This window comes from Schistocerca piceifrons, chromosome X (assembly GCF_021461385.2).
Source record: "Schistocerca piceifrons isolate TAMUIC-IGC-003096 chromosome X, iqSchPice1.1, whole genome shotgun sequence".
NCBI classification, from domain to species: Eukaryota; Metazoa; Arthropoda; class Insecta; order Orthoptera; family Acrididae; genus Schistocerca; species Schistocerca piceifrons.
The window spans coordinates 543,822,910-543,832,685 of record NC_060149.1 but is presented as its reverse complement, the minus strand read 5'-3'; the positions used below and the strand labels follow the sequence as shown (position 1 = coordinate 543,832,685).

General features: G+C 52.0%; 2 non-coding genes across 2 annotated transcripts; both read left to right on the top strand.

Annotated features, from left to right (window-relative positions):
- The first annotated feature begins 1,766 nt into the window (after window positions 1-1,766).
- LOC124723951 lies at window positions 1,767-3,675 on the top strand. The gene has a single exon (XR_007006596.1). It is a non-coding gene; the product is annotated as a small subunit ribosomal RNA (ribosomal RNA).
- Window positions 3,676-4,026: 351 nt separating this feature from the next.
- Window positions 4,027-4,181, top strand: LOC124723865. Its single transcript, XR_007006555.1, has one exon. It is a non-coding gene; the product is annotated as a 5.8S ribosomal RNA (ribosomal RNA).
- Window positions 4,182-9,776: the final 5,595 nt, after the last annotated feature.

Genomic DNA, 9,776 nt, shown 5'->3' with positions numbered 1-9,776 from the left:
TTAGTGTAGTGTTGCCCACCCGCAACCCTCGCAATATAGTTCGCTACTCGCACTGCCCGCTCCCCTGTGTATCGCTTCATGTTAAACACCTTGCAAGTCTTGCTGACTTTCCACATGCCCCTGCTGTACACTGTAATGTGGATGGCAGCAGGACGTACATGCCGCCCCCCCCCCCACCCCTCCCCACGTCCCCACCTTGCCCCCTGCCTTCGCAAGCTGGTTGGTGAGAAGTTTGCATGTTCAAAGCCCTTCGCATGCGACGTACGCAGGCTACGTTGTGGTGCGGCCTGTGTCAACTGTCCGCTGATGTCGTACGCGTAAACCACAATCTGTACTGCACATTCGTCCTTATGTACTGAAGGATACATCGTGGCACATGTGTGACCGTACAACGACTGCGCCCAAAAACGGCGGACCATACAGTGCAAATATTGTGCACGCAGCTACGTGTCGTCTCCCTATGAGAGCTGGATTGCAGTGTGGTACGCCATAGAGACGTGTGGGAGGAACGGACGCCGTGGATGGCGATCAGCATGAGCTGTCTGTTGATGTATTCGGACCTAGTCGTCTCTCCTCACACACCGTGATAGCATGGTGCACCGCGTTCCATATCTGCGACATGCTACAGAGGCCGGTTGACAGTCGTTCGAGCAATGGACATCGCATACGTACGGGGGCCACCTTCCACGTATTGTCTAGGCGTGCACATTCTGTTGCGTGTATGTGGGCAGACGTAGTGTGGTGTGACACCTGACACAGGCATGCAATAATCGTGGAAGTTGCAAATGGCGATGGACGCCTGCGTTTTCTGGTGAAGTTACGCAAATGAACAAATGGTAACCTGTTGTGGTGCGGTTGTTCTCGCTAGGGGTGAATCGGTGATGGCGACGATAGGTTGAGGTACTAACCGGTTGTTCCAGCGATACCCACCATGCCGACGAAACTGAACGGCATCTGGGTGTGAAGCGATACGCGGCGGTGGCTGGGTGGGACCGTCCCCGGCCGGTGAGGGGGCGCCTCCCGGCGTGCTGGCCGCGCGGTGCGTGGGCGCACGCGCTACAGCCGGCTGGTGGGGGCGGCCAGTGGCAGGCGCGCCGGCCGACGGACGCGGCAGGCGTCGCAGCTGCGCGCCGGCGCACCCTGCGCGCGGCGCCGTGCGGCCAAAGTAGGTCCTCGCGGGCCCGGTGCGAAGCGCGGTGGACATCTTCAGTGTGCTGGTCCGATTGAGGACTGTGTGCGTTGAGGATGCGCCGCCGCCCGGCGCTCGGCGCCGCGACGCCGTCTGCTGCTCGGTCGCCCCAGCGGTTCTCGCTGGTGGTTTGTATCGCAGCTGTGCGGATGTGTTGGCGCGTGCGCTGTGCTGGGAGAGTTCGCTTCGGCACCCAAGTGGGGCTTTTGTCCTTCTGTGGCGCTGGCGTTGGAGCTGCCGGTCACCGTAGGTGGCGCGTGTTGTCTCCCGCCGGCAATGCCACGACAGCACGCTCCCGGGCCTCTGTCGGCAGCGGCAAGCTCAGTTGGGAGCACGGGTGGTCGCACCGAAAGCGTCTACTCGCCTAACTCCGGGCGATTGCGCCTCTCTCGAACCCGACCAAGTACTTGGGACGGCGCTGCGCGCCGCCGGGACCTGAGAGGGTTTCGAGGTGTATTGTGCAGGGGAGCTCAGCCTCCTCCTGTTTGCAGAATGATTGAGCGGACGCTTGCGTGTTCGCGCGGGCCCCCGGGACACACTCCCGGGCGGCCGGCTGCTCAGCTCTAGTTGACGCAGCTCCCTGGTTGATCCTGCCAGTAGTCATATGCTTGTCTCAAAGATTAAGCCATGCATGTCTCAGTACAAGCCGCATTAAGGTGAAACCGCGAATGGCTCATTAAATCAGTTATGGTTCCTTAGATCGTACCCACGTTACTTGGATAACTGTGGTAATTCTAGAGCTAATACATGCAAACAGAGTCCCGACCAGAGATGGAAGGGACGCTTTTATTAGATCAAAACCAATCGGTCGGCTCGTCCGGTCCGTTTGCCTTGGTGACTCTGAATAACTTTGGGCTGATCGCACGGTCCTCGTACCGGCGACGCATCTTTCAAATGTCTGCCTTATCAACTGTCGATGGTAGGTTCTGCGCCTACCATGGTTGTAACGGGTAACGGGGAATCAGGGTTCGATTCCGGAGAGGGAGCCTGAGAAACGGCTACCACATCCAAGGAAGGCAGCAGGCGCGCAAATTACCCACTCCCGGCACGGGGAGGTAGTGACGAAAAATAACGATACGGGACTCATCCGAGGCCCCGTAATCGGAATGAGTACACTTTAAATCCTTTAACGAGTATCTATTGGAGGGCAAGTCTGGTGCCAGCAGCCGCGGTAATTCCAGCTCCAATAGCGTATATTAAAGTTGTTGCGGTTAAAAAGCTCGTAGTTGGATTTGTGTCCCACGCTGTTGGTTCACCGCCCGTCGGTGTTTAACTGGCATGTATCGTGGGACGTCCTGCCGGTGGGGCGAGCTGAAGGCGTGCGACCGCCTCGTGCGTGCTCGTGCGTCCCGAGGCGGACCCCGTTGAAATCCTACCAGGGTGCTCTTTATTGAGTGTCTCGGTGGGCCGGCACGTTTACTTTGAACAAATTAGAGTGCTTAAAGCAGGCAAGCCCGCCTGAATACTGTGTGCATGGAATAATGGAATAGGACCTCGGTTCTATTTTGTTGGTTTTCGGAACCCGAGGTAATGATTAATAGGGACAGGCGGGGGCATTCGTATTGCGACGTTAGAGGTGAAATTCTTGGATCGTCGCAAGACGAACAGAAGCGAAAGCATTTGCCAAGTATGTTTTCATTAATCAAGAACGAAAGTTAGAGGTTCGAAGGCGATCAGATACCGCCCTAGTTCTAACCATAAACGATGCCAGCCAGCGATCCGCCGCAGTTCCTCCGATGACTCGGCGGGCAGCCTCCGGGAAACCAAAGCTTTTGGGTTCCGGGGGAAGTATGGTTGCAAAGCTGAAACTTAAAGGAATTGACGGAAGGGCACCACCAGGAGTGGAGCCTGCGGCTTAATTTGACTCAACACGGGAAACCTCACCAGGCCCGGACACCGGAAGGATTGACAGATTGATAGCTCTTTCTTGATTCGGTGGGTGGTGGTGCATGGCCGTTCTTAGTTGGTGGAGCGATTTGTCTGGTTAATTCCGATAACGAACGAGACTCTAGCCTGCTAACTAGTCGCGTGACATCCTTCGTGCTGTCAGCGATTACTTTTCTTCTTAGAGGGACAGGCGGCTTCTAGCCGCACGAGATTGAGCAATAACAGGTCTGTGATGCCCTTAGATGTTCTGGGCCGCACGCGCGCTACACTGAAGGAATCAGCGTGTCTTCCTAGGCCGAAAGGTCGGGGTAACCCGCTGAACCTCCTTCGTGCTAGGGATTGGGGCTTGCAATTGTTCCCCATGAACGAGGAATTCCCAGTAAGCGCGAGTCATAAGCTCGCGTTGATTACGTCCCTGCCCTTTGTACACACCGCCCGTCGCTACTACCGATTGAATGATTTAGTGAGGTCTTCGGACTGGTACGCGGCATTGACTCTGTCGTTGCCGATGCTACCGGAAAGATGACCAAACTTGATCATTTAGAGGAAGTAAAAGTCGTAACAAGGTTTCCGTAGGTGAACCTGCGGAAGGATCATTACCGACTAGACTGCATGTCTTTCGATGTGCGTGTCGTGTCGCGCAACACGCTACCTGTACGGCTCGCAGTAGCCGTGCGCCGCGTGCGGAACCACGCGTGCCTCTCAAAACTAGCGGCAATGTTGTGTGGTACGAGCGCTGAAGCGCTGGAGCGGCTGGCCTGCGGCACCTGGCGCCTGGCGCCGGTTTTGAATGACTTTCGCCCGAGTGCCTGTCCGCTCCGGTGTGGAGCCGTACGACGCCCGTCGGCCGTGAGGCCGTTGGACACAGAACGCTGGAACAGGGGCCGCCACACGCCTCACTCCCGCCTATGCGACTGTCTCGAAAGAGACGGTGGAAACTGAGAAAAGATCACCCAGGACGGTGGATCACTCGGCTCGTGGGTCGATGAAGAACGCAGCAAATTGCGCGTCGACATGTGAACTGCAGGACACATGAACATCGACGTTTCGAACGCACATTGCGGTCCATGGATTCCGTTCCCGGGCCACGTCTGGCTGAGGGTCGGCTACGTATACTGAAGCGCGCGGCGTTTGCCCCGCTTCGCAGACCTGGGAGTGTCGCGGCCGCCTGTGGGGCCGGCCGCGTCTCCTCAAACGTGCGATGCGCGCCCGTCGCCTGGCGGTTCGCATACCGGTACATTCTCGGTAGCGTGCACAGCCGGCTGGCGGTGTGGCGTGCGACACCTCGTACAACGACCTCAGAGCAGGCGAGACTACCCGCTGAATTTAAGCATATTACTAAGCGGAGGAAAAGAAACTAACAAGGATTCCCCCAGTAGCGGCGAGCGAACAGGGAAGAGTCCAGCACCGAACCCCGCAGGCTGCCGCCTGTCGTGGCATGTGGTGTTTGGGAGGGTCCACTACCCCGACGCCTCGCGCCGAGCCCAAGTCCAACTTGAATGAGGCCACGGCCCGTAGAGGGTGCCAGGCCCGTAGCGGCCGGTGCGAGCGTCGGCGGGACCTCTCCTTCGAGTCGGGTTGCTTGAGAGTGCAGCTCCAAGTGGGTGGTAAACTCCATCTGAGACTAAATATGACCACGAGACCGATAGCGAACAAGTACCGTGAGGGAAAGTTGAAAAGAACTTTGAAGAGAGAGTTCAAAAGTACGTGAAACCGTTCTGGGGTAAACGTGAGAAGTCCGAAAGGTCGAACGGGTGAGATTCACGCCCATCCGGCCACTGGCCTCCGCCCTCGGCAGATGGGGCCGGCCGCCCGCGCGGAGCAATCCGCGGCGGGGTCGTGTCCGGTTGCCTTTCCACTCGCCGCGGGGTGGGGCCGTTCCGGTGTGCGGTGGGCCGCACTTCTCCCCTAGTAGGACGTCGCGACCCGCTGGGTGCCGGCCTACGGCCCGGGTGCGCAGCCTGTCCTTCCGCGGGCCTCGGTTCGCGTCTGTTGGGCAGAGCCCCGGTGTCCTGGCTGGCTGCCCGGCGGTATATCTGGAGGAGTCGATTCGCCCCTTTGGGCGCTCGGGCTCCCGGCAAGCGCGCGCGGTTCTTCCCGGATGACGGACCTACCTGGCCCGGCCCCGGACCCGCGCCGCTGTTGGCTCGGGATGCTCTCGGGCGGAATAATCGCTCCCGTCAGCGGCGCTTCAGCTTTGGACAATTTCACGACCCGTCTTGAAACACGGACCAAGGAGTCTAACATGTGCGCGAGTCATTGGGCTGTACGAAACCTAAAGGCGTAATGAAAGTGAAGGTCTCGCCTTGCGCGGGCCGAGGGAGGATGGGGCTTCCCCGCCCTTCACGGGGCGGCGGCCTCCGCACTCCCGGGGCGTCTCGTCCTCATTGCGAGGTGAGGCGCACCTAGAGCGTACACGTTGGGACCCGAAAGATGGTGAACTATGCCTGGCCAGGACGAAGTCAGGGGAAACCCTGATGGAGGTCCGTAGCGATTCTGACGTGCAAATCGATCGTCGGAGCTGGGTATAGGGGCGAAAGACTAATCGAACCATCTAGTAGCGAAAATTAATAACAGTTTGACGTGAACGTCGATATCTTCTGCTGTAGCGAGGCATCTCACAACATGCGGTTGCACGCGCTGCTGCTCGCCGACTGAAGCCGGCTTAGACTGATGCACACATGCTCTGCGCTGGGCAGCGACTGGCAGAGGCTTATCCCGTACGCGCGCGGTAGGATCTCTAGACCGCGCGCGGACGGGATGCGGCCTTGGCAAAGCGCCAGTGCTGACGCAACGCTGGCGGCACGTGTTAGTAATTTCAGACAGAGGTGACGTCATGCTCTGCGCGAGCAAAAAAAATTGTTCTCGCTCTATGGCCTCCGGTCAATGTAGCGTACGTCTTGCGGTCAGAATCTAGGAGGTCAATATTTTTTTAATATTTTTTTTTTTTTTTTTTAAAGGAAATGTGGATAGGATAAGAGAATGTTTATTTTAATTTTTATAATAATGCGTTACATCTCCAGTAACTTGTATTTTGGCACATCTTCCTGCACCTTTAATCCACAGACACACACTCTCCTGTTCATTAATTTTACGATGGTTCCTTGTTCTAAACCAAAATGCCTGGTTAGATGTGAAGTAGGATATACCCAAATCTCTATTGAACACTTCTCCAACATGAAAAGTGCGGTAGGCTATTACATCTCTTGGATTAAAACCTTCCAAACCAGTTACATTCTTCACTTTATCACCATTATAACGAACAACAGCAACTGTAATCCATCCATTGCCAGCTTGATGTGTGTCTAATTGGGTAAGTGTAAAATTAATAACACAACCACAAAAGACAGATGGACCTTGCAAAATAACCTGTGCTCCTTTGTTAGCAACTCTGATCTCCAGATCGTCTAAGGCCTTGTAAACAGTTTGACGTGAACGTCGATATCTTCTGCTGTAGCGAGGCATCTCACAACATGCGGTTGCACGCGCTGCTGCTCGCCGACTGAAGCCGGCTTAGACTGATGCACACATGCTCTGCGCTGGGCAGCGACTGGCAGAGGCTTATCCCGTACGCGCGCGGTAGGATCTCTAGACCGCGCGCGGACGGGATGCGGCCTTGGCAAAGCGCCAGTGCTGACGCAACGCTGGCGGCACGTGTTAGTAATTTCAGACAGAGGTGACGTCATGCTCTGCGCGAGCAAAAAAAATTGTTCTCGCTCTATGGCCTCCGGTCAATGTAGCGTACGTCTTGCGGTCAGAATCTAGGAGGTCAATATTTTTTTAATATTTTTTTTTTTTTTTTTTAAAGGAAATGTGGATAGGTCCATCTGTCTTTTGTGGTTGTGTTATTAATTTTACACTTACCCAATTAGACACACATCAAGCTGGCAATGGATGGATTACAGTTGCTGTTGTTCGTTATAATGGTGATAAAGTGAAGAATGTAACTGGTTTGGAAGGTTTTAATCCAAGAGATGTAATAGCCTACCGCACTTTTCATGTTGCTAACAAAGGAGCACAGGTTATTTTGCAAGGTCCATCTGTCTTTTGTGGTTGTGTTATTAATTTTACACTTACCCAATTAGACACACATCAAGCTGGCAATGGATGGATTACAGTTGCTGTTGTTCGTTATAATGGTGATAAAGTGAAGAATGTAACTGGTTTGGAAGGTTTTAATCCAAGAGATGTAATAGCCTACCGCACTTTTCATGTTGGAGAAGTGTTCAATAGAGATTTGGGTATATCCTACTTCACATCTAACCAGGCATTTTGGTTTAGAACAAGGAACCATCGTAAAATTAATGAACAAGAGAGTGTGTGTCTGTGGATTAAAGGTGCAGGAAGATGTGCCAAAATACAAGTTACTGGAGATGTAACGCATTATTATAAAAATTAAAATAAACATTCTCTTATCCTATCCACATTTCCTTTAAAAAAAAAAAAAAAATATTAAAAAAATATTGACCTCCTAGATTCTGACCGCAAGACGTACGCTACATTGACCGGAGGCCATAGAGCGAGAACAATTTTTTTTGCTCGCGCAGAGCATGACGTCACCTCTGTCTGAAATTACTAACACGTGCCGCCAGCGTTGCGTCAGCACTGGCGCTTTGCCAAGGCCGCATCCCGTCCGCGCGCGGTCTAGAGATCCTACCGCGCGCGTACGGGATAAGCCTCTGCCAGTCGCTGCCCAGCGCAGAGCATGTGTGCATCAGTCTAAGCCGGCTTCAGTCGGCGAGCAGCAGCGCGTGCAACCGCATGTTGTGAGATGCCTCGCTACAGCAGAAGATATCGACGTTCACGTCAAACTGTTTACAAGGCCTTAGACGATCTGGAGATCAGAGTTGCTAACAAAGGAGCACAGGTTATTTTGCAAGGTCCATCTGTCTTTTGTGGTTGTGTTATTAATTTTACACTTACCCAATTAGACACACATCAAGCTGGCAATGGATGGATTACAGTTGCTGTTGTTCGTTATAATGGTGATAAAGTGAAGAATGTAACTGGTTTGGAAGGTTTTAATCCAAGAGATGTAATAGCCTACCGCACTTTTCATGTTGGAGAAGTGTTCAATAGAGATTTGGGTATATCCTACTTCACATCTAACCAGGCATTTTGGTTTAGAACAAGGAACCATCGTAAAATTAATGAACAGGAGAGTGTGTGTCTGTGGATTTGGGTATATCCGCACAGAATGGTTATCGCTCGCTGGCGTTATTCCTCGCTCAGGCTAGATACTATTGCCAGTTAGATAGCACCATCCACCTCTACTTTATCTGCTGTGGTTACAGAGCACGATAATTCGTTGATGACACGAAGTTGCCCTTCCTCGACTGGTTCAGCTATCCGTATGCACGTATCTTTAGGGATGAGTTGTGGCTGCTCCAGACAATCAGTTATCCAAAGTTTACCTTGACCAGCCACAATTATTATGATGGTCCCTGGCATGTAGCTTTCTATTGTGAGCTAGAGTACCTTTTCACAACCTAAAAAAGCTTCACAGTTTAACTGTGCATCTCGTCTGACAACTGGAACTTCGATACGACCACGAGTCAATGACCGATACATCGGTAGGTCGAAATTCGATATGTTGGCAGCATCGGTTTCAGTGTATCGATATGCCGATGTTTTGTAAATTGTTATGTCTGTGTTCGATACATCCACATGTCTACAACAGTCATATCGACATGCCGATGTTCGATGTACAGAATTGCCGATCTTCGACACGTTGCCAGGTAAAATGTTCAACCGAACCTTAGGACGAATTTGGAGGTATCAGATGTAATTCAACACGTCGATAGGTCTAACTACGATATATCGACAGATCGAAGTTCAAATTATAGGCTTTCCGGAATCTGAGACGTCGATACGTCGACGTTTAAGATATAGACGTGGTTATACATTTCTATTATTACATATTTCACAATGTGCTGATGCTCGGTGTGGCTCTACGTCGTAATTTGGTGTAGCGGAAGGTCTATTACCAATATATCGATAGGTTAATGTTTAATATCGATAGGTATAAGCCCTTGTCGATTCCGGTAAGTTTCAACTATATTTACACCCAACACGCATAAGAACAGAACTTTCTACCCCGTTTACTAATTCCTGGTAATATGCCAGGTTAGTAGGAGATGCTATGTGTTTGCATCCAGACACTGGAAAGGGTAAATGCAGACTGCTAGAACATATGTGCTGTGTGTGGGGTAAGAACTACAGAAGAAATTATATGAGATAAGCGTTCTTGTCTCGGGTATGATTATTTCAAAGATAATTATTTGCCACAGTCAGGAAACCGACTGCTTGTAGCTCTGTCATTTGAACGCTAAGAAGTTAGTCGCCTGAGGATCTGGAACCTAGAACCAATGCAACCGTAGCGTCCAGCATGACTGCGTTTCCACTAACCTAACGTCTGACGGCATCGTTTAGACCTCACTCATAGTAGTAGCAGTGTCTAAGACTGATAATTCGTAACGACGGCAAAATCAGATGTACTTTCTGTGTAGAATGACATTCCTGGACTAAAAACATACATTTGATAGATAACATACCATACCTAGAAATCGGTCAGAATATTTAAATGAAATAACAAGACAATATTGAGTTACTTTAGCAGGATAATTCTGTGTGGCTCCCGGAAGTATCTGTACTATCGCAGGTTTGCCCGGCTTAATCCAGAATGTTACTGAGTCCCAAT